General features: G+C 23.6%; 3 long non-coding RNA genes across 4 annotated transcripts in view; 1 reads left to right on the top strand and 2 right to left on the bottom strand.

The window, feature by feature from the left end:
- The window catches only part of LOC132931362 (uncharacterized), a 312,343-nt gene that overhangs the window by 97,513 nt on the left and 186,880 nt on the right, over positions 1–27,950 (bottom strand). The gene's annotated exons all lie outside the window — the stretch shown is intronic.
- On the bottom strand, positions 518–18,476 carry LOC132931271 (uncharacterized). 2 transcript variants are annotated; one of them, XR_009662409.1, is made up of 6 exons: positions 18,329–18,476; positions 18,135–18,264; positions 17,696–17,843; positions 2,002–2,135; positions 1,081–1,210; positions 518–789 (listed from the first exon to the last, which is right to left on the bottom strand). It is a non-coding gene; the product is annotated as an uncharacterized LOC132931271 (long non-coding RNA). The 2 variants fall into 2 exon arrangements; XR_009662410.1 differs by having other exon boundaries at positions 17,716–17,843.
- Positions 24,298–25,964, top strand: LOC132931245 (uncharacterized). Its single transcript, XR_009662382.1, has 4 exons — positions 24,298–24,490; positions 24,551–24,648; positions 25,112–25,221; positions 25,821–25,964. It is a non-coding gene; the product is annotated as an uncharacterized LOC132931245 (long non-coding RNA).

Below are 27,950 nucleotides of genomic sequence, written 5' to 3'. Positions count from 1 at the left end.
ATAATAAATTAGAATCATTTTCTTAACATAATGGTCCAGGTTTCAAGATATTAACTTGAGAATTGTTTGTTTTATAAGCAGATCATAAAATAAATATTTAATATTCGTCAAAATTATCTTATAAAATCATGTTTTATAGTTTTAATGAAGTATCTGCTTAAATGAGATGTATGCAAGTTAATAATAATAAATTAGAATCATTTTCTTAATATAGTGGTCCAGGTTTCAAGAGATTATCTTGAGAATTGTTTGTTTTATAAGCAGATCAAAAAAAAAATATTTAATGTTCGTCAAAATTATCATATAAAATCATGTTATATAGTGTTTATGAAAAATCTGCTTAAATGAAATGTATGCAAGTTAGTAATAACAAATTAGAATCATTTTCTTAATATAGTGGTCCAGGTTTCAAGAGAATTACTTGATAATTGTTTGTTTTATAAGCAGATCAAAAAATAAATTTTTAATATACGTCAAAATTATCATATAAAATCATGTTTTATAGTTTTAATGAAAAATCTGCTTAAATGAAATGTATGCAAGTTAATAATAATAAATTAAATAATTTAATTAATATTATAGTCAGGGAAGCATTTGAGTAACTTTTAGATACATTGCTATTAATTTTCTATCAACTATACCTAATAACCATTACACGTACATTGCATAAATTCTTTATAATCAGTATCTTTTAGTTCATTTTCAACATTGGATGTTCATACATTCCCAAAGTTGTATGCATACAAATAAATGTCTCAGCATTCCTTGAGTCATCTGCTGTATTGCCATCTAAAAAAATTTAATCAGTTAAATATATATAATAATTGGAGAATGACTCGATAACTCAGTGCTTTATAAGCAGTTTAAAACATGAATTTTTGATATTCGTCAAAATGATCATATAAAATCATGTTTTTTAGTGTTTATGAAGTATCAAGTTAAATTAATTGTATGAAAGTTAATTATAGTAAATAAGAATCATTTACTTAGTCCTATTGTCAGGATTTCATGACATTAACATTTTGTTACATAACTATTAATTTTCTATAAATTATATTCTATTATAAGCTCTACACGTACGTTGAATAAAACAATTATTATTATCAGTATCTTCTAGTCCATTTTCATCATAGGATGTTTATATTTTCCAAACTGATATAATCGCGAATTCATGTCTCACCATGGCTTTCATTGTCTGCTGTATTGCAATCTGAAAATATTGTAGTCAGTTAAATATGCGTATAGTTGGAGTAAACAATGTCACTACTACACACCATAATTAGAACGAAAATCTTTATATGATAACGAGTATTTGGAAAATACTGAATAAGTCAGTAACGGAAACAATCAAACAATAACTATCTGAACAACTTTATTCTTAATACAAAATATTTAAAAACAATTTTCAGTTAAAACTTAAATGCAAATACGATTGTAAAACAGCAAAGTGATATGAAATATAATCATATAACAGATGATAAGATATAATAATTATGATAAGCCATAAAAGATAGTACAAATCTACCAAATTATTTTGTTGAATTTGAATGTAAAATAAATGTAACTAAATAATACACTCGAACAATAACTTAAATTTTCTTCTATTCAATATGAAAAAAATATGAATTGTATAATTCGTCAAAATTAACATATAAAATAATTTGTTAAAGTTCTTATGAAGTAAAAATATCTGGTTAAACAAAACATATGAAAGTTATAAATGATAAAATGGAATAATTTTCATAATATAACAGTCAAGGTATCAAAACACGTACTTGAGAATAAAATATTTTATAAACAGTTAAATGTATGAATTTGTTATATTCAACAAAATTATCATATAAATGTAATAAAAATAAAATGATTTTTAAAGCTAAGACAAATTTTAAGAATGAAAATTAAAAGTTCTCAGGTGTTTAATTATCATTTATTCAATGTATAAACAAATATCTATTGTATCACTACATTAATATTCTATAAATTATATTCAATAACCATTACATGTAAATTGCATAAATTCATTATAATCAGTATTCGTTAGTTCATTTTCAAAATTGGATGTTCATACTTTTCCAGAGTTGTTTGAATACCAAATAATGTTTCAGCATCCCTTTAATGATCTGCTGTATTTGCATCTAAAAAAATTTATCCAGTTAAATAAATATAATAATTAGAGAATGACTCGATAACTCAGTGCTTTATAAGCAATTTAAAACATGAATTTTTAATATTCGTCAAAATTATTATATAAAATCATGTTTTATAGTTTTAATGAAGTATCTGCTTAAATGAGATGTATGCAAGTTAGTAATAATAAATTCTAATCATTTTCTTAATATAGTAGTCCTGGTTTCAAGAGATTAACTTGATAATTGTTTGTTTTATAAGCAGATCATAAAATAAATATTTAATATTCGTCAAAATTATCATATTAAAACATGTTTTATAGTTTTAATGAAGTATCTGCTTAAATGAAATGTATGCAAGTTAGTAATAATAAATTTTAATCATTCTCTTAATATAGTGGTCCAGGTTTCAAGAGATTATCTTGAGAACTGTGTGTTATATAAGCAGTTCAAAAAATAAATGTATATTATTCATCAAAATTATCATATAAAAACATGTTTTATAGTTTTAATGAAGTATCTGCTTAAATGAGATGTATGCAAAATAATAATAATAAATTAGAATCATTTTCTTAATATAATGGTCCAGGTTTCAAGAGATTAACTTGATAATTGTTTGTTTTATAAGCAGTTCAAAAATTAAATGTATATTATTCATCAAAATTATCATATAAAATCATGTTTTATAGTGTTTATGAAAAATCTGCTTAAATGAAATGTATGCAAGTTAGTAATAAAAAATTCTAATCATTTTCTTAATATAGTGGTCGAGGTTTCAAGAGATTATCTTGAGAATTGTGTGTTTTATAAGCAGTTCAAAAAATAAATATTTAATATTCGTCAAAATTATCATATAAAAACATGTTTTATAGTTGTAATGAAGTATCTGCTTAAATGTGATGTATGCAAGTTAATAATAATAAACTAGAATCATTTTCTTAATATAATGGTCCAGGTTTCAAGAGATTAACTTGAGAATTGTGTGTTTTACAAGTAGTTCAAAAAATAAATGTATATTATTCATCAAAATTATCATATAAAATCATGTTATATAGTGTTTATGAAAAATCTGCTTAAATGAAATGTATGCAATGTATGCAAGTTAGTAATAATAAATTCTTATCATTTTCTTAATATAGTGGTCCAGGTTTCAAGAGCTTATCTTGAGAATTGTGTGTTTTATAAGCAGTTCAAAAAATAAATATATATTATTCGTCAAAATTATAATATAAAATCATGTTTTAAAGTTTTAATGAAGTATCTGCTTAAATGAGATGTATGCAAGTTAATAATAATAAATTAGAATCATTTTCTTAATATAGTGGTCCAGGCTTCAAGAGATTATCTTGAGAATTGTTTGTTTTATAAGCAGATCAAAAAATAAATATTTAATATTCGTCAAAATTATCATATAAAAACATGTTTTATAGTTGTAATGAAGTATCTGCTTAAATGAGATGTATACAAGTTAATAATAATAAATTAGAATCATTTTCTTAATATAATGGTCCAGGTTTCAAGAGATTAACTTGAGAATTGTGTGTTTTATAAGCAGTTCAAAAAATAAATATTTAATATTCGTCAAAATTATCATATAAAAACATGTTTTATAGTTGTAATGAAGTATCTGCTTAAATGTGATGTATGCAAGTTAATAATAATAAACTAGAATCATTTTCTTAATATAATGGTCCAGGTTTCAAGAGATTAACTTGAGAATTGTGTGTTTTATAAGTAGTTCAAAAAATAAATGTATATTATTCATCAAAATTATCATATAAAATCATGTTATATAGTGTTTATGAAAAATCTGCTTAAATGAAATGTATGCAATGTATGCAAGTTAGTAATAATAAATTCTTATCATTTTCTTAATATAGTGGTCCAGGTTTCAAGAGATTAACTTGATAATTGTTTGTTTTATAAGCAGTTCAAAAATTAAATGTATATTATTCATCAAAATTATCATATAAAATCATGTTTTATAGTGTTTATGAAAAATCTGCTTAAATGAAATGTATGCAAGTTAGTAATAAAAAATTCTAATCATTTTCTTAATATAGTGGTCGAGGTTTCAAGAGATTATCTTGAGAATTGTGTGTTTTATAAGCAGATCAAAAAATAAATATTTAATATTCGTCAAAATTATCATATAAAAACATGTTTTATAGTTGTAATGAAGTATCTGCTTAAATGTGATGTATGCAAGTTAATAATAATAAACTAGAATCATTTTCTTAATATAATGGTCCAGGTTTCAAGAGATTAACTTGAGAATTGTGTGTTTTATAAGTAGTTCAAAAATTAAATGTATATTATTCATCAAAATTATCATATAAAAACATGTTTTATAGTTGTAATGAAGTATCTGCTTAAATGAAATGTATGCAATGTATGCAAGTTAGTAATAATAAATTAGAATCATTTTCTTAATATAATGGTCCAGGTTTCAAGAGATCAACTTGAGAATTGTGTGTTTTATAAGCAGTTCAAAAATTAAATGTATATTATTCATCAAAATTATCATATAAAAACATGTTATATAGTGTTTATGAAAAATCTGCTTAAATGAAATGTATGCGAGTTAGTAATAATAAATTCTAATCATTTTCTTAATATAGTGGTCCAGGTTTCAATAGATTAACTTGATAATTGTTTGTTTTATAAGCAGTTCAAAAATTAAATGTATATTATTCATCAAAATTATCATATAAAATCATGTTTTATAGTGTTTATGAAAAATCTGCTTAAATGAAATGTATGCAAGTTAGTAATAATAAATTCTAATCATTTTCTTAATATAGTGGTCCAGGTTTCAAGAGATTAACTTGATAATTGTTTGTTTTATAAGCAGTTCAAAAATTAAATGTATATTATTCATCAAAATTATCATATAAAATCATGTTTTATAGTGTTTATGAAAAATCTGCTTAAATGAAATGTATGCAAGTTAGTAATAAAAAATTCTAATCATTTTCTTAATATAGTGGTCGAGGTTTCAAGAGATTATCTTGAGAATTGTGTGTTTTATAAGCAGATCAAAAAATAAATATTTAATATTCGTCAAAATTATCATATAAAAACATGTTTTATAGTTGTAATGAAGTATCTGCTTAAATGTGATGTATGCAAGTTAATAATAATAAACTAGAATCATTTTCTTAATATAATGGTCCAGGTTTCAAGAGATTAACTTGAGAATTGTGTGTTTTATAAGTAGTTCAAAAAATAAATGTATATTATTCATCAAAATTATCATATAAAATCATGTTATATAGTGTTTATGAAAAATCTGCTTAAATGAAATGTATGCAATGTATGCAAGTTAGTAATAATAAATTCTTATCATTTTCTTAATATAGTGGTCCAGGTTTCAAGAGCTTATCTTGAGAATTGTGTGTTTTATAAGCAGTTCAAAAAATAAATATATATTATTCGTCAAAATTATAATATAAAATCATGTTTTATAGTTTTAATGAAGTATCTGCTTAAATGAGATGTATGCAAGTTAATAATAATAAATTAGAATCATTTTCTTAATATAGTGGTCCAGGCTTCAAGAGATTATCTTGAGAATTGTTTGTTTTATAAGCAGATCAAAAAATAAATATTTAATATTCCTCAAAATTATCATATAAAAACATGTTTTATAGTTGTAATGAAGTATCTGCTTAAATGAGATGTATACAAGTTAATAATAATAAATTAGAATCATTTTCTTAATATAATGGTCCAGGTTTCAAGAGATTAACTTGAGAATTGTGTGTTTTATAAGCAGTTCAAAAAATAAATATTTAATATTCGTCAAAATTATCATATAAAAACATGTTTTATAGTTGTAATGAAGTATCTGCTTAAATGTGATGTATGCAAGTTAATAATAATAAACTAGAATCATTTTCTTAATATAATGGTCCAGGTTTCAAGAGATTAACTTGAGAATTGTGTGTTTTATAAGTAGTTCAAAAAATAAATGTATATTATTCATCAAAATTATCATATAAAAACATGTTTTATAGTTTTAATGAAGTATCTGCTTAAATGAGATGTATACAAGTTAATAATAATAAATTAGAATCATTTTCTTAATATAATGGTCCAGGTTTCAAGAGATTAACTTGAGAATTGTGTGTTTTATAAGCAGTTCAAATATTAAATGTATATTATTCATCAAAATTATCATATAAAAACATGTTATATAGTGTTTATGAAAAATCTGCTTAAATGAAATGTATGCAAGTTAGTAATAATAAATTCTAATCATTTTCTTAATATAGTGGTCCAGGTTTCAAGAGATTAACTTGATAATTGTTTGTTTTATAAGCAGTTCAAAAATTAAATGTATATTATTCGTCAAAATTATAATATAAAATCATGTTTTAAAGTTTTAATGAAGTATCTGCTTAAATGAGATGTATGCAAGTTAATAATAATAAATTAGAATCATTTTCTTAATATAGTGGTCCAGGCTTCAAGAGATTATCTTGAGAATTGTTTGTTTTATAAGCAGATCAAAAAATAAATATTTAATATTCGTCAAAATTATCATATAAAAACATGTTTTATAGTTGTAATGAAGTATCTGCTTAAATGAGATGTATACAAGTTAATAATAATAAATTAGAATCATTTTCTTAATATAATGGTCCAGGTTTCAAGAGATTAACTTGAGAATTGTGTGTTTTATAAGCAGTTCAAAAAATAAATATTTAATATTCGTCAAAATTATCATATAAAAACATGTTTTATAGTTGTAATGAAGTATCTGCTTAAATGTGATGTATGCAAGTTAATAATAATAAACTAGAATCATTTTCTTAATATAATGGTCCAGGTTTCAAGAGATTAACTTGAGAATTGTGTGTTTTATAAGTAGTTCAAAAAATAAATGTATATTATTCATCAAAATTATCATATAAAATCATGTTATATAGTGTTTATGAAAAATCTGCTTAAATGAAATGTATGCAATGTATGCAAGTTAGTAATAATAAATTAGAATCATTTTCTTAATATAATGGTCCAGGTTTCAAGAGATCAACTTGAGAATTGTGTGTTTTATAAGCAGTTCAAAAATTAAATGTATATTATTCATCAAAATTATCATATAAAAACATGTTATATAGTGTTTATGAAAAATCTGCTTAAATGAAATGTATGCGAGTTAGTAATAATAAATTCTAATCATTTTCTTAATATAGTGGTCCAGGTTTCAATAGATTAACTTGATAATTGTTTGTTTTATAAGCAGTTCAAAAATTAAATGTATATTATTCATCAAAATTATCATATAAAATCATGTTTTATAGTGTTTATGAAAAATCTGCTTAAATGAAATGTATGCAAGTTAGTAATAATAAATTCTAATCATTTTCTTAATATAGTGGTCCAGGTTTCAAGAGATTAACTTGATAATTGTTTGTTTTATAAGCAGTTCAAAAATTAAATGTATATTATTCATCAAAATTATCATATAAAATCATGTTTTATAGTGTTTATGAAAAATCTGCTTAAATGAAATGTATGCAAGTTAGTAATAAAAAATTCTAATCATTTTCTTAATATAGTGGTCGAGGTTTCAAGAGATTATCTTGAGAATTGTGTGTTTTATAAGCAGATCAAAAAATAAATATTTAATATTCGTCAAAATTATCATATAAAAACATGTTTTATAGTTGTAATGAAGTATCTGCTTAAATGTGATGTATGCAAGTTAATAATAATAAACTAGAATCATTTTCTTAATATAATGGTCCAGGTTTCAAGAGATTAACTTGAGAATTGTGTGTTTTATAAGTAGTTCAAAAAATAAATGTATATTATTCATCAAAATTATCATATAAAATCATGTTATATAGTGTTTATGAAAAATCTGCTTAAATGAAATGTATGCAATGTATGCAAGTTAGTAATAATAAATTCTTATCATTTTCTTAATATAGTGGTCCAGGTTTCAAGAGCTTATCTTGAGAATTGTGTGTTTTATAAGCAGTTCAAAAAATAAATATATATTATTCGTCAAAATTATAATATAAAATCATGTTTTATAGTTTTAATGAAGTATCTGCTTAAATGAGATGTATGCAAGTTAATAATAATAAATTAGAATCATTTTCTTAATATAGTGGTCCAGGCTTCAAGAGATTATCTTGAGAATTGTTTGTTTTATAAGCAGATCAAAAAATAAATATTTAATATTCCTCAAAATTATCATATAAAAACATGTTTTATAGTTGTAATGAAGTATCTGCTTAAATGAGATGTATACAAGTTAATAATAATAAATTAGAATCATTTTCTTAATATAATGGTCCAGGTTTCAAGAGATTAACTTGAGAATTGTGTGTTTTATAAGCAGTTCAAAAAATAAATATTTAATATTCGTCAAAATTATCATATAAAAACATGTTTTATAGTTGTAATGAAGTATCTGCTTAAATGTGATGTATGCAAGTTAATAATAATAAACTAGAATCATTTTCTTAATATAATGGTCCAGGTTTCAAGAGATTAACTTGAGAATTGTGTGTTTTATAAGTAGTTCAAAAAATAAATGTATATTATTCATCAAAATTATCATATAAAAACATGTTTTATAGTTTTAATGAAGTATCTGCTTAAATGAGATGTATACAAGTTAATAATAATAAATTAGAATCATTTTCTTAATATAATGGTCCAGGTTTCAAGAGATTAACTTGAGAATTGTGTGTTTTATAAGCAGTTCAAATATTAAATGTATATTATTCATCAAAATTATCATATAAAAACATGTTATATAGTGTTTATGAAAAATCTGCTTAAATGAAATGTATGCAAGTTAGTAATAATAAATTCTAATCATTTTCTTAATATAGTGGTCCAGGTTTCAAGAGATTAACTTGATAATTGTTTGTTTTATAAGCAGTTCAAAAATTAAATGTATATTATTCATCAAAATTATCATATAAAATCATGTTTTATAGTGTTTATGAAAAATCTGCTTAAATGAAATGTATGCAAGTTAGTAATAAAAAATTCTAATCATTTTCTTAATATAGTGGTCGAGGTTTCAAGAGATTATCTTGAGAATTGTGTGTTTTATAAGCAGATCAAAAAAATAAATATTTAATATTCGTCAAAATTATCATATAAAAACATGTTTTATAGTTGTAATGAAGTATCTGCTTAAATGTGATGTATGCAAGTTAATAATAATAAACTAGAATCATTTTCTTAATATAATGGTCCAGGTTTCAAGAGATTAACTTGAGAATTGTGTGTTTTATAAGTAGTTCAAAAAATAAATGTATATTATTCATCAAAATTTATCATATAAAATCATGTTATATAGTGTTTATGAAAAATCTGCTTAAATGAAATGTATGCAATGTATGCAAGTTAGTAATAATAAATTCTTATCATTTTCTTAATATAGTGGTCCCGGTTTCAAGAGCTTATCTTGAGAATTGTGTGTTTTATAAGCAGTTCAAAAAAATAAATATATATTATTCGTCAAAATTATAATATAAAATCATGTTTTTATAGTTTTAATGAAGTATCTGCTTAAATGAGATGTATGCAAGTTAATAATAATAAATTAGAATCATTTTTCTTAATATAGTGGTCCAGGCTTCAAGAGATTATCTTGAGAATTGTTTGTTTTATAAGCAGATCAAAAAATAAATATTTAATATTCGTCAAAATTATCATATAAAAACATGTTTTATAGTTGTAATGAAGTATCTGCTTAAATGAGATGTATACAAGTTAATAATAATAATTAGAATCATTTTCTTAATATAATGGTCCAGGTTTCAAGAGATTAACTTGAGAATTGTGTGTTTTATAAGCAGTTCAAAAAATAAATATTTAATATTCGTCAAAATTATCATATACAAACATGTTTTATAGTTGTAATGAAGTATCTGCTTAAATGTGATGTATGCAAGTTAATAATAATAAACTAGAATCATTTTCTTAATATAATGGTCCAGGTTTCAAGAGATTAACTTGAGAATTGTGTGTTTTATAAGTAGTTCAAAAAATAAATGTATATTATTCATCAAAATTATCATATAAAAACATGTTTTATAGTTTTAATGAAGTATCTGCTTAAATGAGATGTATACAAGTTAATAATAATAAATTAGAATCATTTTCTTAATATAATGGTCCAGGTTTCAAGAGATTAACTTGAGAATTGTGTGTTTTATAAGCAGTTCAAAAATTAAATGTATATTATTCATCAAAATTATCATATAAAAACATGTTATATAGTGTTTATGAAAAATCTGCTTAAATGAAATGTATGCAAGTTAGTAATAATAAATTCTAATCATTTTCTTAATATAGTGGTCCAGGTTTCAAGAGATTAACTTGATAATTGTTTGTTTTATAAGCAGTTCAAAAATTAAATGTATATTATTCATCAAAATTATCATATAAAATCATGTTTTATAGTGTTTATGAAAAATCTGCTTAAATGAAATGTATGCAAGTTAGTAATAATAAATTCTAATCATTTTCTTAATATAGTGGTCCAGGTTTCAAGAGATTAACTTGAGAATTGTGTGTTTTATAAGCAGATCAAAAATAAATATTTAATATTCGTCAAAATTATCATATAAAAAAAACATGTTTTATAGTTGTAATGAAGTATCTGCTTAAATGTGATGTATGCAAGTTAATAATAATAAACTAGAATCATTTTCTTAATATAATGGTCCAGGTTTCAAGAGATTAACTTGAGAATTGTGTGTTTTATAAGTAGTTCAAAAAATAAATGTATATTATTCATCAAAATTATCATATAAAATCATGTTATATAGTGTTTATGAAAAATCTGCTTAAATGAAATGTATGCAATGTATGCAAGTTAGTAATAATAAATTCTTATCATTTTCTTAATATAGTGGTCCCGGTTTCAAGAGCTTATCTTGAGAATTGTGTGTTTTATAAGCAGTTCAAAAAATAAATATATATTATTCGTCAAAATTATAATATAAAATCATGTTTTATAGTGTTTATGAAAAATCTGCTTAAATGAAATGTATGCAAGTTAGTAATAATAAATTCTAATCATTTTCTTAATATAGTGGTCCAGGTTTCAAGAGCTTATCTTGAGAATTGTGTGTTTTATAAGCAGTTCAAAAAATAAATATATATTATTCGTCAAAATTATAATATAAAATCATGTTTTATAGTTTTAATGAAGTATCTGCTTAAATGAGATGTATGCAAGTTAATAATAATAAATTAGAATCATTTTCTTAATATAGTGGTCCAGGCTTCAAGAGATTATCTTGAGAATTGTTTGTTTTATAAGCAGATCAAAAAATAAATATTTAATATTCGTCAAAATTATCATATAAAAACATGTTTTATAGTTGTAATGAAGTATCTGCTTAAATGAGATGTATACAAGTTAATAATAATAAATTAGAATCATTTTCTTAATATAATGGTCCAGGTTTCAAGAGATTAACTTGAGAATTGTGTGTTTTATAAGCAGTTCAAAAAATAAATATTTAATATTCGTCAAAATTATCATATAAAAACATGTTTTATAGTTGTAATGAAGTATCTGCTTAAATGTGATGTATGCAAGTTAATAATAATAAACTAGAATCATTTTCTTAATATAATGGTCCAGGTTTCAAGAGATTAACTTGAGAATTGTGTGTTTTATAAGTAGTTCAAAAAATAAATGTATATTATTCATCAAAATTATCATATAAAATCATGTTATATAGTGTTTATGAAAAATCTGCTTAAATGAAATGTATGCAATGTATGCAAGTTAGTAATAATAAATTCTTATCATTTTCTTAATATAGTGGTCCAGGTTTCAAGAGCTTATCTTGAGAATTGTGTGTTTTATAAGCAGTTCAAAAAATAAATATATATTATTCGTCAAAATTATAATATAAAATCATGTTTTATAGTTTTAATGAAGTATCTGCTTAAATGAGATGTATGCAAGTTAATAATAATAAATTAGAATCATTTTCTTAATATAGTGGTCCAGGCTTCAAGAGATTATCTTGAGAATTGTTTGTTTTATAAGCAGATCAAAAAATAAATATTTAATATTTGTCAAAATTATCATATAAAAACATGTTTTATAGTTGTAATGAAGTATCTGCTTAAATGAGATGTATACAAGTTAATAATAATAAATTAGAATCATTTTCATAATATAATGGTCCAGGTTTCAAGAGATTAACTTGAGAATTGTGTGTTTTATAAGCAGTTCAAAAAATAAATATTTAATATTCGTCAAAATTATCATATAAAAACATGTTTTATAGTTGTAATGAAGTATCTGCTTAAATGTGATGTATGCAAGTTAATAATAATAAACTAGAATCATTTTCTTAATATAATGGTCCAGGTTTCAAGAGATTAACTTGAGAATTGTGTGTTTTATAAGTAGTTCAAAAAATAAATGTATATTATTCATCAAAATTATCATATAAAATCATGTTATATAGTGTTTATGAAAAATCTGCTTAAATGAAATGTATGCAATGTATGCAAGTTAGTAATAATAAATTCTTATCATTTTCTTAATATAGTGGTCCAGGTTTCAAGAGCTTATCTTGAGAATTGTGTGTTTTATAAGCAGTTCAAAAAATAAATATATATTATTCGTCAAAATTATAATATAAAATCATGTTTTATAGTTTTAATGAAGTATCTGCTTAAATGAGATGTATGCAAGTTAATAATAATAAATTAGAATCATTTTCTTAATATAGTGGTCCAGGCTTCAAGAGATTATCTTGAGAATTGTTTGTTTTATAAGCAGATCAAAAAATAAATATTTAATATTCGTCAAAAATATCATATAAAATCATGTTTTATAGTTTTAATGAAGTATCTGCTTAAATGAGATGTATGCAAGTTAATAATAATAAATTAGAATCATTTTCTTAATATAGTGGTCCAGGTTTCAAGAGATTATCTTGAGAATTGTATGTTATATAAGCAGTTCAAAAAATAAATGTATATTATTCATCAAAATTATCATATAAAAACATGTTTTATAGTTTTAATGAAGTATCTGCTTAAATGAGATGTATACAAGTTAATAATAATAAATTCTAATCATTTTCTTAATATAGTGGTCGAGGTTTCAAGAGATTATCTTGAGAATTGTTTGTTTTATAAGCAGATCAAAAAAAAAAATATTTAATATTCGTCAAAATTATCATATAAAATCATGTTTTATAGTGTTTATGAAAAATCTGCTTAAATGAAATGTATGCAAGTTAGTAATAATAAATTCTAATCATTTTCTTAATATAGTGGTCCAGGTTTCAAGAGATTAACTTGAGAATTGTGTGTTTTATAAGCAGTTCAAAAATTAAATGTATATTATTCATCAAAATTATCATATAAAAAACATGTTATATAGTTTTAATGATGTATCTGCTTAAATGAGATGTATGCAAGTTAATAATAATAAACTAGAATCATTTTCTTAATATAATGGTCCAGGTTTCAAGAGATTAACTTGAGAATTGTGTGTTTTATAAGTAGTTCAAAAAATAAATGTATATTATTCATCAAAATTATCATATAAAATCATGTTATATAGTGTTTATGAAAAATCTGCTTAAATGAAATGTATGCAATGTATGCAAGTTAGTAATAATAAATTCTAATCATTTTCTTAATATAGTGGTCCAGGTTTCAAGAGATTAACTTGATAATTGTTTGTTTTATAAGCAGATCAAAAATAAATAAGTAATATTCGTCAAAATTATCATATAAAATCATGTTTTATAGTTTTAATGAATATCTGCTTAAATGAGATGTATGCAAGTTAATAATAATAAATTAGAATCATTTTCTTAATATAATGGTCCAGGCTTCAAGAGATTATCTTGAGAATTGTTTGTTTTATAAGCAGATCAAAAAAAAAAATATTTAATATTCGTCAAAATTATCATATAAAATCATGTTTTATAGTGTTTATGAAAAATCTGCATAAATGAAATGTATGCAAGTTAATAATAATAAATTAGAATCATTTTCTCAATATAATGGTCCAGTTTTAAAGAGATTAACTTGAGAATTGTGTGTTTTATAAGTAGTTCAAAAAATAAATGTATATTATTCATCAAAATTATCATATAAAATCATGTTATATAGTGTTTATGAAAAATCTGCTTAAATGAGATGTATGCAAGTTAATAATAATAAATTATAATCATTTTCTTAATATAATGGTCCAGGTTTCAAGAGATTAACTTGAGAATTGTGTGTTTTATAAGCAGTTCAAAAATTAAATGTATATTATTCATCAAAATTATCATATAAAAACATGTTATATAGTGTTTATGAAAAATCTGCTTAAATGAAATGTATGCAAGTTAGTAATAATAAATTCTAATCATTTTCTTAGTATAGTGGTCGAGGTTTCAAGAGATTATCTTGAGAATTGTTTGTTTTATAAGCAGATCATAAAATAAATATTTAATATTTGTCAAAATTATCATATAAAATCATGTTTTATAGTTTTAATGAAGTATCTGCTTAAATGAGATGTATGCAAGTTAATAATAATAAATTCTAATCATTTTCTTAATATAGTGGTCCAGGTTTCAAGAGATTAACTTGAGAATTGTGTGTTTTATAAGTAGTTCAAAAAATAAATGTATATTATTCATCAAAATTATCATATAAAATCATGCTATATAGTGTTTATGAAAAATCTGCTTAAATGAAATGTATGCAAGTTAATAATAATAAATTAGAATCATTTTCTTAATATTGTAGTCCAGGTTTCAAGAGATTATCTTGAGAATTGTTTGTTTTATAAGCAGATAAATAAAAAAATATTTAATATTCGTCAAAATTATCATATAAAATCATGTTTTATAGATTTAATGAAGTTTCTGCTTAAATGAGATGTATGCAAGTTAGTAATAATAAATTCTAATCATTTTCTTAATATAGTGGTCCAGGTTTCAAGAGATTATCTTGAGAATTGTTTGTTTTATAAGCAGATAAATAAAAAAATATTTAATATTCGTCAAAATTATCATATAAAATCATGTTTTATAGTTTTAATGAAGTTTCTGCTTAAATGAGATGTATGCAAGTTAGTAATAATAAATTCTAATCATTTTCTTAATATAGTGGTCGAGGTTTCAAGAGATTAACTTGATAATTGTTTGTTTTATAAGCAGATCAAAAAATAAATAAGTAATATTCGTTAAAATTATCATATAAAATCATGTTTTATAGTTTTAATGAAGTATCTGCTTAAATGAGATGTATGCAAGTTAATAATAATAAATTAGAATCATTTTCTTAATATAATGGTCCAGGTTTCAAGAGATTAACTTGAGAATTGTGTGTTTTATAAGCAGTTCAAAAATTAAATGTATATTATTCATCAAAATTATCATATAAAAACATGTTATATAGTGTTTATAAAAAATCTGCTTAAATGAAATGTATGCAAGTTGGTAATAAAAAATTCTAATCATTTTTTTAATATAGTGGTCGAGGTTTCAAGAGATTATCTTGAGAATTGTGTGTTTTATAAGCAGTTTAAAAAATAAATATTTAATATTCGTCAAAATTATCATATAAAAACATGTTTTATAGTTTTTTTAAGTATCTGCTTAAATGAGATGTATGCAAGTTAATAATAATAAACTAGAATCATTTTCTTAATATAATGGTCCATGTTTCAAGAGATTAACTTGAGAATTGTGTGTTTTATAAGTAGTTCAAAAAATAAATGTATATTATTCATCAAAATTATCATATAAAATCATGTTATATAGTGTTTATGAAAAAATCTGCTTAAATGAAATGTATGCAAAATAGTAATAATAAATTCTAATCATTTTCTTAATATAGTGGTCCAGGTTTCAAGAGCTTATCTTGAGAATTGTGTGTTTTATAAGCAGTTCAAAAAATAAATATATATTATTCGTCAATATTATAATATAAAATCATGTTTTATAGTTTTAATGAAGTATCTGCTTAAATGAGATGTATGCAAGTTAATAATAATAAATTAGAATCATTTTCTTAATATAATGGTCCAGTTTTAAAGAGATTAACTTGAGAATTGTGTGGTTTTATAAGCAGATCAAAAAATAAATAAGTAATATTCGTCAAAATTATCATATAAAATCATGTTTTATAGTTTTAATGAAGTATCTGCTTAAATGAGATGTATGCAAGTTAATAATAATAAATTAGAATCATTTTCTTAATATAATGGTCCAGATTTCAAGAGATTAACTTGAGAATTGTGTGTTTTATAAGCAGTTCAAAAATTAAATGTATATTATTCATCAAAATTATCATATAAAAACATGTTATATAGTGTTTATGAAAAATCTGCTTAAATGAAATGTATGCAAGTTGGTAATAAAAAATTCTAATCATTTTTTTAATATAGTGGTCGAGGTTTTAAGAGATTATCTTGAGAATTGTGTGTTTTATAAGCAGTTCAAAAAATAAATATTTAATATTCGTCAAAATTATCATATAAAAACATGTTTTATAGTTTTTTTAAGTATCTGCTTAAATGAGATGTATGCAAGTTAATAATAATAAACTAGAATCATTTTCTTAATATAGTGGTCCAGGTTTCAAGAGATTAACTTGAGAATTGTGTGTTTTATAAGTAGTTCAAAAAATAAATGTATATTATTCATCAAAATTATCATATAAAATCATGTTATATGGTGTTTATGAAAAATCTGTTTAAATGAAATGTATGCAAGTTAGTAATAATAAATTCTAATCATTTTCTTAATATAGTGGTCCAGGTTTCAAGAGCTTATCTTGAGAATTGTGTGTTTTATAAGCAGTTCTAAAAATAAATATATATTATTCGTCAAAATTATTATATAAAATCATGTTTTATAGTTTTAATGAAGTATCTGCTTAAATGAGATGTATGCAAGTTAATAATAATAAATTAGAATCATTTTCTTAATATAATGGTCCAGTTTTAAAGAGATTAACTTGAGAATTGTGTGTTTTATAAGCAGATCAAAAAATAAATAAGTAATATTCGTCAAAATTATCATATAAAATCATGTTTTATAGTTTTAATGTAGTATCTGCTTAAATGAGATGTATGCAAGTTAAAAATAATAAATTAGAATCATTTTCTTAATATAATGGTCCAGGTTTCAAGAGATTATCTTGAGAATTGTTTGTTTTATAAGCAGATCAAAAATAAATAAGTAATATTCGTCAAAATTATCATATAAAATCATGTTTTATAGTTTTAATGAATATCTGCTTAAATGAGATGTATGCAAGTTAATAATAATAAATTAGAATCATTTTCTTAATATAATGGTCCAGGCTTCAAGAGATTATCTTGAGAATTGTTTGTTTTATAAGCAGATCAAAAAATAAATTTTTAATATACGTCAAAATTATCATATAAAATCATGTTTTATAGTTTTAATGAAAAATCTGCTTAAATGAAATGTATGCAAGTTAATAATAATAAATTAAATAATTTAATTAATATTATAGTCAGGGAAGCATTTGAGTAACTTTTAGATACATTGCTATTAATTTTCTATCAACTATACCTAATAACCATTACACGTACATTGCATAAATTCTTTATAATCAGTATCTTTTAGTTCATTTTCAACATTGGATGTTCATACATTCCCAAAGTTGTATGCATACAAATAAATGTCTCAGCATTCCTTGAGTCATCTGCTGTATTGCCATCTAAAAAAATTTAATCAGTTAAATATATATAATAATTGGAGAATGACTCGATAACTCAGTGCTTTATAAGCAGTTTAAAACATGAATTTTTGATATTCGTCAAAATGATCATATAAAATCATGTTTTTTAGTGTTTATGAAGTATCAAGTTAAATTAATTGTATGAAAGTTAATTATAGTAAATAAGAATCATTTACTTAGTCCTATTGTCAGGATTTCATGACATTAACATTTTGTTACATAACTATTAATTTTCTATAAATTATATTCTATTATAAGCTCTACACGTACGTTGAATAAAACAATTATTATTATCAGTATCTTCTAGTCCATTTTCATCATAGGATGTTTATATTTTCCAAACTGATATAATCGCGAATTCATGTCTCACCATGGCTTTTATTGTCTGCTGTATTGCAATCTGAAAATATTGTAGTCAGTTAAATATGCGTATAGTTGGAGTAAACAATGTCACTACTACACACCATAATTAGAACGAAAATCTGTATATGATAACGAGTATTTGGAAAATAATGAATAAGTCAGTAACGGAAACAATCAAACAATAACTATCTGAACAACTTTATTCTTAATACAAAATATTTAAAAACAATTTTCAGTTAAAACTTAAATGCAAATATGGTGATGGGGCCAGTTGGACCCCGTGATAAGAGTTGGACCCCGTGATAAGAAATTATAGGTGATAACAGAAATTAAAAGTTCGAACACTAACCTCAAATCGCAAAAATTCAAATTAATACCAACTATTCAACATTGTAAATAATTCTACTACGATTTTTGAGTATATAAATTTCTCAGCCTGGTCCCCAGCACCAGATACATTATTTATCCGTCGTATTCTGTCGGTCGAAATTAATAAATTACCGTTATTCAACATTTTAACGACTTTAACGGGCAACGAATAACGATTACTTGTTTTACGTTTACTGCCCCTGGCTGGAAGTTTGGTTCAACATTTAACATAAGTAAAACTTGTGTATAATAAGTGCCTAAATCAATTGTTTGTAATATATTTGAATGTTTATTAATTAATTAATATCCAACTAGTAAGTAGTAAGTACTACCTTTATTTTTAAGCCATTGGCGCAACTATAGACCTAAATAACAAATGTTTGTTATAGAATTTCACACATTATTACTTATTTGTATGTTGTACATTAACAACTTATATATTATTACACTCATAAAGTAAATAATTTCCTTATTATTTATCAATAAGATCATTACATGTTATTTTAAAATTATTTTCCTTTTTTTTCTTTGTTAATCGTCTTAGTTGCACTGTGGTCTCTATGTTACACTGTCCTATAAATGTTAGTATTCTATCTTATGTGTTTTATGTTTTGTTGATAGGTACATGTTTAACATAATTAACAGTGTAACAACGATTCATAACAAAATTAGTAAGTTCCATCAATATTTGTATTTAGTCTAGTATATAAATTGTTTTTTATTTGCTGTGCGTATTTATCATATTGCCTTCAAAGCTTAACTTGGTTTCAACCTAAATTTGAACAATTCCCTTATTAGTCAATCATTGATGAAAAAAAATTAGTTTTAATTTTGAGAAATTTTTATTACTTCAAATACTAAGTTATATGTAAATGTATCATAAATAGAAATCGTGTACTGGATATTTTTGCTTTTTAATGGTGTGTATGAAAACAAATTGTTTTTAATTATTGTTATTGTTGACAATATTATACCTATTATTAAATAATGATTAATTTATATAATAAACAGAAAGACAGTCTTTCAAAGATTGACTATTGTTGAAAATCAGTTCTTTTAGAATTACAACAGTACACAAATAACCTCACAGAAATTGTATAATTTTTATTTTCTGAATAAACATGATTTGTTATGTTTATGGTTGAATAATGTAAATTTACTTTTTTAAATTAGAAATTATACTTCCAGATCTGAAAGAAAAATACTACAAGGATTATCAGAGAATCTGTACAGTAACTGAACAGAAACAATGATCTGTTGATGTTTTTGAAGAGGACTGTTCTCCAAAATCATGACTATGTCCACAACAAATTGGACCTTAGTACCTATGTTGTAAATACTGTGAATATTGTAATTCATTTAAATTTAATTTTCTACTTGTCCACTTACAAAAAACTATTCAACTGGGGAATTAATTGTACTTATTATTGTAGGCGGTCTGTTATTGTTCAATGTTATAAATTATAATATTCCTTTTATTATTAAATTATGTAATTTATTAAGTTTATTGTTATTGAATTATTTTATTTATAAAATTTACTGTTATTTAATTATATTATTATTAAGTGAGTAACTACCAGTAAAAAATTATACTTTATTTTTTCAAAAATGATGATTTTAAAATAAATTATAGAGTTAATAAACTAACGTACCCATTACATTTTTTTTTAAATACTACTTAAAAATTAAAAAGTGATGTTCTTCTTATTAAAATTAATCTTATAATGTTTATACAAAAACTGTATTTAAGCATTTTCAGATCTGTTGGTTGCAGTAAGAACTATTTATGAGAAACTGTTTTGCTTTCAATTTTTAATCCTAACTATAAAAAAATTGAGTAAGTGGGTGTTGCTTTGCTGTACAATAGGTTAATAATGGGTGTACTGACATTTAAATTCAATGAAATAAAATCATTATATCAGAAAAACAATTATGAACAAAGATGTTCTATCAGCCTACATTATTACTAAGTAGATTTGATGGCATTGTGAATAAAGTAATTAATTTTACTATTGCATTTGAAAATGCCATTATATGTATAAAAATATAATAATATACTTGCTATATAACTTCTTATGAAGAATCATGTATACAATTTCCAAAACTTAAAAATAGAAGAAAGACAACTTTTAACTACGAAAAAGTTTGTTCTTTTTTTGAAATTTGATAGGTAAATGTCAAGGTATAAACTTATAATACTTATAAAAACAAATCAAGACTTATGAATTATGATTATCCTTATATTACATTTTTAAGGTTTTTTACACAACACAAAAAGTTTTATGGACATTTGTGATCTGTGTTTTGTTTATATTTCAATAATATTAGTTATAGCCAGGCTGTCAGATCCTTATTTCTTTCATCAGTAGAAGGGGTTTATATAGGCAAGTTCTATACATTATAATTATTTTTTAAAAATAAAATATTGGTTGGTCGGTTGATTCTTCTATTATTCTATCTCTATGATACAATTTATTTTATAAATTATTTTGTCATACAGTACACCTCAAATAGTGAACGCATTATGTATTTTATTAAATTGGCATACAGATTTGAAGGTATTTTGTATAGGCAACCCTACCGCACATTCAATATTTTCGCTATTTTCTATTTTCCTCATAAACTATTGCATAATATTTAAAAACTGTCGACTCATTTATAATTATATAACTGTCCAAATTCTGATTTTTTTATGAATTTTTGTCCAAAAATTCAATTTATTATTACGTTTTCAAAAATCTAACTCCAAAACTAAACCCTTTAATACTGGCCCCATCTAGATAAAATCTTCAATGATCGACGCAGATGCGTCCCTAGATAATCTTCCAAATACTAAAGGTTTTTCAACTCAATTATTTAGACGGTAAGTGGTGATTTAAATTTAAAGTTTTCAAAAAAGGAAATTGGCGGGAAATTTGGTTTTAGCAATTTCTTAATTTTAAAATTAAAATTCAACATTTTTGAGAACAAAAATTTGATCTCAAGGTGTCACTGCATTGAACCTCGAAGATTTCGAAACGATACAACTATGAACTATAATATTAAAAAGTTAGTACTTCAAGTTGAACCTCAAAATCTATGGATGAATATCATAATAACAACATATTATATCATGTGTTAAAATAACGAGTTGTAAAATGCGAAGTTTTAGAAAAGTTATGTTGTATAACATAAAACTTTTTAAATATTTATTTTATTTACTTAATGCAAGTCTGCGTCATATTCAACATTAGGTACTTAGGTCAATTTCTTTAATGAATCTGGTTTCAAAGTAAATAATTATATTTTTCAGTTATATAAAAGTTTAACATTACCCTAAACGGTATAATAATACTGAATCTTCTACATTTTAATTACCAAAAGCAACAAAAAAATTATGAAAAATTACGACTAGGTACAATTTGTAAGAAATACGATATATTCGCAAACGTCAAAGTCATATAATATTCTATGTAAATAAAAAAACTACATTACTTATTATACGTACAATTACAAAAGGTAGACCTTAAACACCTTTTCAAAAGCGTAAATATTCTTAATTTCGTACTGTGTTTCATCATTATCTATGAGTACTATTATTACTTATTAGTACTGTATACTTGCATTAAATTGTGAAATTTTAGGAAGGCATTCATATTTAGTAAAACACTAGGTAAGTATACATATTATTTAGAAATAGTTTTTCATCAAATCATATCGAGAATCATGCGGCAATGATATGATATATTATAATTTTGAAAAAATTTTACGAAAAAACTATTGTCTCTACAGCTATAAAAGTTACGTTCCTAAACAATGGTTAGGCCTCTCCAAAAATTACCCTGTAGTTGGGGTACCTTTAACCCCCCCCCCCCCAAATATATTTTTGAAAAACCTTAGTGGTCGTTCTACGTGTCTGAAACTCAATATTCTGGTATTTTTGAGGATTCTGATTAAAAGTGATATCTTTTGTCGAGACCGTAAAAGCCGTTTTTACCCCACTTTGGGGCTTTGGAATTCCGAAATTTGAGTTTTTTAGTCGAGTGTTACTCGGCCGGGTTTCGATGTAGGGGCATAGTTTCTTCACCAAAAGTTTTGTTTTAAGTTATTTTACATAAAATCTTTCGGTGGTCGGAGGGTCCTATGCCCCCCTCATGAATATTTTGAAAAATGTTTATTTTTTGTTCCACGTTTCTGAAATTCGCAGGTTCGATTTTTTGTAGATCGGTGATCAAAATCGGCGTCTTGTGTCGAAACTGTAGGAGCCTTTTTTACCCCTCTTTTTGGCGTAGGAAATTAGGATTTTGCAGTTTTTGGACTTTGTTGCCACGAAACACTTAGACTTTGGGTGGTTAGAGCAATTTTTTTCTACGCATTGTTAAAAAATTTTTGTCAAAAATCGAACGGTACCAAAACCAAAGAAATCGGACGTTTTGTTGGAAAGTTATGATTTTCTTTTTCTTTTTTGGTACTTAGATTTTACGTATTTTCTGAATTTTTTGAAATTGAGTTTTTGTTCAATCTTTTTGAAATTTGAGTGCTGACTTATAAATGCCATGACGAGTTATAAAGGTTCTATGGTCAAAATGCCTAGGATCATTATTTACCCCGTAATCGGGGTGCGAAAATAGTTGAAAATCGAATCACTTGTTTTTTTGTATACACATACGTTTCTTTGTGGTATACCCCCGTATATCGATTTAACGAATTATATTTTTGAACTTTTTACTCGTTTTAGGTTTGTTCGCGTTTCAACGTTTGGCAATTACGCCATCAGCATAAAAAATAATTTATTTAGAAGTAATTTTTCATCAAATCACATCGATAATACATTTATTTAATGTTTATACCCCTCGTTTATATAAGCAATTTCGTTGTATATATGAGATACGACCATCATTTTTAAAATGTACGACGCAGTCAGTCGATCACTCGATCGTAAGCCATACAATTTTTAATAAGTCGTTTTACTCTAACACTATATTTTATGATCCTTCATTAAGTAAAACTTAATTAACTATTCAGTATTCGACTCGCAATCAATAAATTAAATTCATCAACCAAAATTGTGTTGATATTTGATTTTCATTCCTTAAGAAGAACCGACTAGGTACCAAACAATAAATTAAACAACCGTACAAGATCTGACTGGAACGGGATATAACAGTGTTATATATCAACTAGGTACCTAGGTATCAATAATTGTTCATATAACTGATGAACTTTGAATTTCAATCATCAAAATTAACGATATATACTCCTAAAAAATGCTTATAAATAAATGTATATTGTTGTGAATGTATAATAATAATATGACAAGTCTCAAAATGTATTAACGCTGAACAATAGGTATAGTAAATTACAAAATGACAAGTGTAATATTATGTTTTCTATTCAAAAATTTGTCATTGTTCGTTTGTAGATGAGGTTAATCCCACATAGAAGAATGATAAATGGTGAAATCTAAAGTTTATCGATAGAGAATTTTATGCAGATTCCATTTAAATGGTCAGTGTAATGAATTTTTCAGTAGTTAAATAGATAACTTTCAAAAAGCATAAAAAAGCCAAAAAACAATACAAAATTAGCTTTATCAATATTATCATATATTATACATTAAGATAATGAATTATTAATTAGTATAACCATGGTTTTAGTTTTATAAGGTTACCACTTCGAATGTCTGATAAACAATTGCGGTTATGTTCAATTTTTACGTAAATAATAATTATATGTTAATTTGATAATTTGTATTTTTTTAATTTTACTTTTTAGTATTTACGTTCTAAGTAATTAGTTTTTGTATAATTAAATAATATGTTCTTTACCCTGTAGAGTATACAAATTACAGATTTAAACAGTTCTCTTTAGATGTGGTCTTCATCAGTCATTCTTATAGTCATTGGAAACAACCGGTTTGCATAATATGTAGATTTAATTAACAGTATAACAGTATAATTATTTTTACTTTCTAGGTACAATGTATCGATAAATAATTGAAACCATTGCAAAAAACAAGTTAAATTCATGCTATCTACAACATTCATATTCAAATCTTCATAACTTAAATCATGTAAGTTCTGTATAGTGTTCCTAATGTTCCTATAATGTAGTACTCATTTAAGGTTTATTACCTATTAGCATATCTGAAACAACTTAAGAGATACACTGACAAGATAATTATTTATCTTATAAAGTTGTAGTCAGGTGTTGGTTGATACCTGTGATTTTGTAATTGTTGGCTGATCAATTTTATAGTAGTAGTAAATGGTGATAGAATTACTATTTTATAATATTAAAAAGGTTGTATATATCTATATTGTTATTTTTTTACTTTTCTATATCAAGTATAGATAATAATAAATAATATAAGTATATATACTTTAGGTACACAACTATAACACAAAGATGTTTGCTTTAATAATATTGATTAAAGATTGGTTTCTATTTTACATTAAATTTCATTATAATATTGAGTTATTGAAACAATTTTCAAAATTATTTAGTTAATATAATTTTTTTTTTCCTAATTATAGTTAGCAAGATACACTAACTGAAGTATACATGTATCCAGGCCAATAAGGAGATTATTCTGTTTGGAAAAACATCTGAAAAAACTGTTCCTACTAACATAATTGTTTATCCGGTAAGGTAGAAGAGTTCATATTATCTGAATTACTATAGTGTGTCACTTTACTATTATAAAAATTATTTTATGAATACTATCTATATTTTATTAGTCTGTATATTACAGCCATAGCAACACAGGGGATCAATGCAATTTGATACTGCTATTAATTATGTTCATAATTATTTAAGTTTTAATTTAACCCAAAACAATATTTTTAGATATTTATAGGCATTGTTACACATACAAAATAAGAGATTTAAATAATACATTCAATTTTATAATATTCTACTCTTTCTTATAGAGGAAAGAAATAATATAAATTTTTATGTTTAATCAATATACATAATACATTGTCAAAATGCATTTAATGTATACTTAAAATCAGTATTGTATTAATTGCTATCTGGTTAACTGTCTGCTATTTTAGTGTTCCTGTTTACTTATTTTTCATTTTTATCACAATAGTTTAAACATTTTAAATAACCAGATATTCTATAATATTGTTATCATAATTAACAAATAAAAATACTACATTGGTGATGGTTATTTTACATTTATAATCAAAAAATGTATGCTTATGGTTTTATTTATATGATTTTGTTTTATTGTTATAGTCTGCAAAGAAGAGATTCCAGATAAATTAATATAATAGTGACTAACATGGACTACTCAAAAAAGATGTGTTGTTCGCATACAAACTAATCGCTATCCAGCAAGCTGTCAATATTACTCTATTGATAAATATCTGACAATTGATTATCAAACAAAGCTTGTCGGTTTAAATGAAATAAAAGAAAACTTGATACAAATATTATTGTGACAATTAATATTATTTTTTTTTACTTTAACTCCTTATAAGGTGTAAAAGGCTTTTATTTATTGACTTTTTAATGTGTCAACAAACTAATTAATTTTATTATTATTTTTACACTATTTAAATCAAATTTCATCTATAAAAACAAAAAAATTGAAATAGTGACTTCTAGTATTATGGATATTTACATTCTTTTAACAAACTGTTTTGTATTCAGACCTTACAAATTTACAACTTATACTTTTTAATATATAAATTAAAATTAAGTCATTAAATTTAATTTCTTATTTAATGACAAACAAAAGCAAAATATAACATATATATTTATATTTGGGCAATATAATGTTTAATAGATATATAAAATAACAGTTTTATAATTTATCCATAACTTATAACTGATGTGTATATTAACTTATACATTAAATATTTATAGATTTTAACCAAGTAAATGCTATTTCTAAGATTTATCTATGCTTTATAAATTATGTTGAGTTTACTACTGATATTAATATGTATGTATGTTTTTGAAACTGCATTAAAAAACGATAAAAAAAAAATCACAAATAATTGTTAATGAATATTAAATTAATTGCATTGCATCAAATCCAACATATTATAAAAGAGTACAAACACATACATTTTTTGTCATATAAGACATAATCAAAATTGTTATGAATTTTGTGTTACACACTACACAGATTCACCAGTATAAGATCACAACATACTATTTTTGGTCATTTGGGTTTAAGTGGGTGTGGGTCATTGACAACTTTATAGTATCTCTTATGAATAAAAAGGTTGACTGAGTAATATTATAAAATATATATTTTTTGTTACATTTGTTACACAGTGTAACTTAGAGCTTTTTCATTTTTCGAAATTTTCAATTTTCATTCGCTTTTCCTAGGTCACCTGGTGGTCCAACGACAATTTATCACAGAAGTTAAAATGTTGTACATGTAATTCCAAACCAGAATCAGTTTTTCATTTTTCCAAAAACTCGTTATTTCAAATTTTGGGTTTTCAAAAATCGTTCGACCTAAGTACGACGTTTAAAAATCCTTATTAACGGTTTTTCGAAAAATCAAAAGCATACAACTTATGAAGCTGGTTATGGGGATCAATTTTATGTCTCACGACTTTCGTCCTATCTCTCTCGGTTTTCCCGTAAAACACTTCGTAAACGAAATATTTTTCAATTTACGAATTATACAATAATATTTGAATTTTAAAATACATAAATTTGAATTTTACAATAATTGTACAATAATTGTACAATAATATTTGAGTTTTAAAATACATAAATTTGGGAATTATTTGGGAATTTTTACATTTCACTGTTGGTATTTCTGCATTTTCAGTTGGACCCGATTTTTGCGTTTCTTCCATGAAAATTTCGTGATAAAAAATCTGCTTGTTATCACGGGGTCCAACTGCCCGAGCCCCTATATTATGTCTATACTTCATATCATTTTGCAGTTTTACATTCGTATTTGTATTTGCGTTTCAACTGTAAATTGTTTTCAAGAATTTTTTAATAAAAATGAAGTTTGTCTGTTAGTTTATGTTTTGATTGTTTCAATTTCAAAATTATTCAGTGTTGTCCATGTACTAGTTGTTATATAAAAATTGTTGTCCTCTTTACGGTGTCTAGTAGCGACATTTTATCCTCCAACCATTATACATATTTAACTTACTATTTTTTTTTTAGATGGCAGTACAGCAGATCATTCAATACACGCTGAGACATGAATTCACATTTCTACCTCTATGCTAAATATCAATATCCTACGTTGAAAATGTACTTGACGATACTGCTAATAATAATGGTTTTGTGCAACGTGCGTGTAATGGGTATTGAATTTAATTGATATTAAATTAATAGTAGTGTAACAAAAAGTCAGTGTCATGAAACCCTGACCATTAGATT

Source organism: Rhopalosiphum padi, unplaced genomic scaffold (genome assembly GCF_020882245.1).
Source record: "Rhopalosiphum padi isolate XX-2018 unplaced genomic scaffold, ASM2088224v1 scaffold1, whole genome shotgun sequence".
Classification (NCBI taxonomy): domain Eukaryota; kingdom Metazoa; phylum Arthropoda; class Insecta; order Hemiptera; family Aphididae; genus Rhopalosiphum; species Rhopalosiphum padi.
This window is presented reverse-complemented; position numbering and strand designations above follow the sequence as displayed.